Below are 6110 nucleotides of genomic sequence, written 5' to 3' on the forward strand. Positions count from 1 at the left end.
AAAATAGTAACTATACTCCAAAAGTATTTATTGGCAGCAAAGCGCTTGGATATCCTGAGGTCATGAAAGGTATTAAAGAAATGTGAGTTCCCATTTCATGATCACACGTTTGTGTATACAAAAGATGGAGACAAGAGGGATGAATATTTCAAAGTTATTAATCTGGTTATCAAGTGGCACTATTGTTAAGGAATGACAGCACAGTTATCAAGAGAACTGACACAGAACAGAACATGAGGAAGCACTGAGGGTGGAAGTGACTCACAATAAAGGTGATGCAAAAGAAACAAAGAGGTAGCAGGCTGTGAGGTTGTGATAATTATAGTTATTATCAGGTAATTGTGGAAGATTTCAGGTAAATTGCTGTAGAGACAGTTTGAACATTTTAGATTGTCACCCTAATGATTTGAAAGCATCTTGTTTGGAATTACTGTTGATTTCACATCACAAAAAATGTATTGTGCAAATTGGGCTAACTCTGCTCTCACATTTATCATAAGCATTTTCATCAATCTTTAAAGGCTGTGGTTTATAAGGCAGAAAGTGACCACAATATTGATGGAGAGATCCATGGTGTTATAATTTGTCTGGCTCCTATCGTTAATCACATCTTGATGTTATTATCAGAATTTGAATTTGTGTTAATATCAGTTATTAGTCAGAACAATGGAAGTAGAAACTGTCGCAGGCATGTTGGTTACATCCTAATATCAGATGCAAATGTTGGATATTGGTCAGAATAAGCTGTTGCCCTTGAACACAGGTCAACTTACATCGTGGACAAAGACACTCAAACTCCCGAATTATTGTACGACAAATCTCCTTGCATTTACACAACACCCTCAAGTTTGAGCCATGAGGAATTATTTAACAACTTCCAATACTTCCTAATGAACTTCAAATTGACTATGACACAAACCTAAGCCTTTGGAAAATTATCAGTCGAATTAAAGTTTCTATAATCTCCATCCAATTTAAACAGATGTTTTTAACCCTGAAATAATTACTGACCATACATGCATTCATTTAGCATTACTTAAAACATCTTTTTCTTCTCCACTACAAAGACTTAGTTTAATAACTGGATTTGCAGCAATATACAGGGAGAATAAAGCTTAATTGTATATAATTAACACATGCTTTTAGAAGTCTGCATTATACGTAGGGATATTATATATTTGGAAGTTATGTTGATTAGAGTCATTAAAATATTTAGCACATTACATTTAGCTATTTGTCCTTCACTCACCATGTATAGTTATTATACATACCTTCATGTAAACCTGTCCTCATTGCTCTCCTGGGGAAATGAAATACATTGAAGCAATTTGTGAATTTTGCAAATTGCAATTTGCAAATTGTCAAGGCAATGTTCACATAAAAACATCAAATTTATTTTTAAATATTCATTTTCTAAAACTTCATTTAAAAATGTATCTTCACATATTAATGATTAACATTGCATGTTAATTGTAATTAACATCTTCTGAAGGCCTGCAAACTTATAAATGAACCAGTCTTCCTATCTGTTCCACTGTACATTTCTGATTTAAGTGTTCTACTTGTACAATTCTACTGCTTTAATGCCATGCTGCATATTCACTTCTTTATTATTCACAGGATGCTGCCTGGGATGGAACATTTAAGTTTTGAAGAGAGGTTGCATAAGCCTGGTTTGTTTTCATTCAAGCAGAGAAGACTGAGTGGCGACCTGATCGGAGTGTACAAGATTATGAGAGACATGGACAGAATGGACAAGAAGCAGTTCTTAGTTGAAGGGTCAGTCATGAGGGCACATAGGTTCAAGGTGAGGGGCAGGAGGTTTAGGGGGTATGTGAGGAAGAACTTTTTGAACCAAAGGATGGTGACAGTCTGTAATGTGCTGCCTGGAAGGGTAGTAGAGGCAGGATGCCTCACAGCCTTTAAAAAGTATTTGGATGAGCACTTGGCACATCATAACATTCAGGGCTACAGGCCAAGTGCTGGCAGATGGGATTAGGTGGGAGTTCAGGTGTTTCTAGTGTGTTGGTGTGGACTCAATGGGCCGAAGGGCCTCTTCTATGTTGTATGATTCTATGATTATTGGCAAGTTGGAAATGTCACCTGCAATTGTTAAGGATTTTGAGCCACAGAGAGGGAACAGCTCAGGCATAGTCTGGTGTGAAGAAATGCAAACAGACAGAACTTTTAAACTGTGCTGTTTTCATTCCTGCAGAGGAACTGTGAAATGTTGAGAGAGGTATTTAACATTATAAAGTGAGGAGGTGGATTAGATAGCAACCTTTCCCAGTGATTAGGGGTCTAGAATGGGGGAACATCAGTGTCAGATTAAATATAAGAGATGAGGACAGAGACCAAGAAAAACATTTTTGCACAGAATATTGACACTATGGAATAATAACAAAAACTTGCATTTATAAAGCATCTTTATGACAGTAAGATGCCCTAAACTAAATGTGGTCACATCAACAGTAGTTTTGTAACGATGCACACTACAGACTTCAACAGGAGCACAAGGGTATTTATTAACAAGGAAAATCCTTTGCAGAGGGTCGCAGCCTCACTGGCCACCAAGTCCCTACATCTCTACTACATGCTTCTGCCTGAGAGAGAGCTCCATATCCTCGGGTGATTATCCATTCTCATCCTAATTTGTCCCCCAGGTCAGGTGACCCTCTTCTGCTGTGTTTTCCTTAAAAGGTCAGTCAGCACAAACTTCTAAAGGAAAATTAGATACTTTTTAAATTCTTTCTCAGGATGAGGCCATTGCTGGGTAGGCCAGTATTATTACCCATCCATAATTGCCCTTAAGAAGATGGTGGTGAGTTGCATTCTTAAACCATTACAATTCATGTGCTGTAGGTTCACCCACAGTGCTGTTAGGGAAGGAGCTCCAGGATTTTAACCAATGACAGTGAAAAACACCGAGCTAGTTCCAAGTCAAGGTGGCATGTGGCTGGCAGGAAACTTCCAGCTGATGGTGTTCCTGTGCATCTGCTGCCCCTGTCATTCTACATAGTCGAGGTTATGGATTCGAAAGCTGCTATCAAAAGAACCTTGTGAGTTGCTGCAGTTGGCAGATGTTTACTTTGCTTATGTTTGCTTATTTATTAGTGTCACAAATAGGCTTGCATTAACACTGCAATGAAGGGATTTGTGAAAATCCCCTGGGGTGCCAATCAAGTAGGCTTCTTTGTCCTAGATAGTGTTGAGCTTCTTGAGTACTATTGGAGCTACACTCAACCAGGCAAATGGAATGTACATTCCTGACTTATGCCTTGTAGATGGTGGAGACTTTGGAGTGTCAGGAGGTGAAAGAGGCAAAAGATTGGTAAAGGTCTTGGAAAAAAGCAGGGGAGGTGGAACTGATTTAATAGCTCTTTCAAAGAGCTAGTACAGAAATGAATGGCCTTCTTCTATGCCCTTGGCCCCCTTTTCAAATTACCATTCAGTGATATCATCCAAAAACGTAATGCCAATTTCCGTGTGTACACTGTTGACTTCCAGTTCAAGTTCATCACCACCTCCTTTGACTCCACCACTGTTGCTATATTAACAGCTTGCTTATCCTACATCCAATAAAGAATGGAAAGAAATATCCTCCAACTAAACATTTGGAAGACTGAAGACATTTTCCTTTAATCCCTGCTACAAACTCTACCCACTAATTATCGACTGTGTCCCTCTTCCTGACAACTGTCTGAGGCTGAACCAGACTGTTTGACGGTTTGGTTGGAATTTTACTGCCCCACCCACCACAGGAATCGGAGCGGACGAGGGGTGGACCATGGAAAGGTGTATTGATCTTGAGCAGGATTTTATGGTTTTGGGACAATTGAGGCTGTAAAATCCCACCTTTTGACCTTGAACTGAGCTTCTGACCATACATCTACACTCCATCAAAACCATCTATTTCTTCCCGTATAGCATTTCCTCCATCCAAGCTCATTCGCTACTGAATCCCTCATCCATAGCTTTATTAACTCTAGACTTGACTATTCTAATGCACAGCTGGCTTTCCTCTCACATTCTACCTCTGTAAACTCTGTAAACTAAAACTCTGCTGGCCATGTCCAAACTCACACCAGGTGTCACTCATCCATTACTTATCTCTATGTACATGAGTGGCACGGTGGCAGAGCGGTTAGCACTGCTGCCTCACAGCGCCAGGGACCTGGGTTCAATTCCTGGCTTAGGTCATTGTCTTTGTGGTGTTTGCATATTCTCCCCAAGTCTGTATAGGTTTCTTCTGGGTGCTCTGGTTTCCTCCCACAGTCCAAAGATGTGTGGGTTAGGTTAATTGGCCATGCTTAATCACTCCTTAGTGTCAGAGGGATTAGTAGGGTAAATACATGGGGTTATGGGGATAGGGCCTGAGTGGGATTGTTGTTTGTGTAGGCTCGATAAGTCAAATGGCCTCCTTCTGCACTGTAGGGATTCTATGTTTGTTGATCAACAGACCTGAGGGTTGGGAGCAGTGTAGAATTCAGCAAAAGAGGACCAAGGGACTGATTAAGAAGGGGAAAGTAGTGTATGAGAGTAAATTTGTGGGGAACAAATAAACTGGCTGTAAAAGTTCTTATAGGTATGTGAGGAGAAAAAGATTAGTGAAGGCAAATATCCCTTACAGTCAGAAACAGGGGACTTCATAATGGGGAACAAAGAAATGGTTGATCAACTAAATGTGTACTTTGGCTCTGTCTTCACAAAGGAGGACACAATAAGGTACTGGAAATGTTATTGTCACGTGTATTGGGATACAGTGAAAAGTATTGTTTCTTGTGCACAATACACTCGAGACCATTCATAGAGTACATAGATGAGAAGAAGGTGCAGAATATTGTGTAACGGACATAGCTAGGACATAGAGAAAAATCAACTTAATATATATGTCCATATGGTATGACCTGGAATGTACTGACAAGTGAGGTGGTTGAGGCAGACATGTTAGCAACATTTAAGACTTATCTGGATAAACACATGAACAAGCAGGGAATTGAGGGATACAGGCAGTTGATCCAGATGGGACAATGTGATTGGCGCAACCTTGGTGGGCCGAAGGGCCTGTTCCTGTGCCTGTTCTTTGTTAAAAGTCTGATGGCAGCAGGGAAGAAGCTGTTCTTGATTTTTTTTCATTCATCTGTGGGACATGGATGTCATTGGCTGGCCAGTGTATATTGCCCATCCCTTGTTGCCTGAGGGCTGTTGAGAGTCAACCACATTGCTGTGGCTCTGGAGTTATATGTAGGCCAGACCAGGTAAGGACAGCAGATTTCCTTCCCTAAAGGACATTAGTGAAACAGAGGGGTTTTCCTGTCAATAGTTTCATGGTCTTCAGTAGATTCTTAATTCCATTTTTTTTGTATTGACTTCAATTCTACCATCTGCCCTAGTGGGATTTGAACCAGGGTCGCCAGAGCATTATCTGAGTTTCTGGATTAATTGTCTAGTGAAAATACCACTAGGGCATCGCCTCCATCATGTTGGTATGTGACCTCAGACTTTTGTATCTTTTTCTGATGGAAGAAGGTGGAAGAGAGAATGTCCAAGGTGTCTTTGATTATGCTGGCTGCTTTTCCAAGGCAGTGGGAAATGTAGACGGAGTCAATGGATAGGAGGCTGGTTTGCCTCATTCACTGGGCTGTTTATCAGCCTTCAATCTCATCAGTTTCTCTAACACCATTTCACTATTAATACTGATTTCCTGCAGCTCCTCCTTCTCACTAAACCCAGTGTTTCCCAACATTTCTGTACCCCTCTCCTTTCCTGCTCTCCTATGTACCCTATGAACAGTTTTGGTTGTATTGTGCGCTAGGAACAATACTTTTCATTGTATCCCAATACGGTATGTTTTATCTGTATTGTGCACCAGGAGCAATACTTCTCACTGTACTCCAATACATGTGACAATAATAAATCAAATGCTGCACAAGTACAAGCTGTTGTGATAAAGCTCTATGAAAGATTGGATTGCTGCTTATTTCTATATCCTGTGCTGTCAGATTCAATGATTCCAGGGTTTTTTTGATACCTGAAACTGTATGTGGAAGTGGGTGGAGCTAAACTGGCGGAAATAAGAGCTGGCGGCTGGTTTCCGTTTCCGAGCAGAG

The sequence above is a fragment of the Carcharhinus amblyrhynchos genome, chromosome 18 (assembly GCF_965287045.1).
Source record: "Carcharhinus amblyrhynchos chromosome 18, sCarAmb.v2.hapA, whole genome shotgun sequence".
Lineage (NCBI taxonomy): Eukaryota > Metazoa > Chordata > Chondrichthyes > Carcharhiniformes > Carcharhinidae > Carcharhinus > Carcharhinus amblyrhynchos.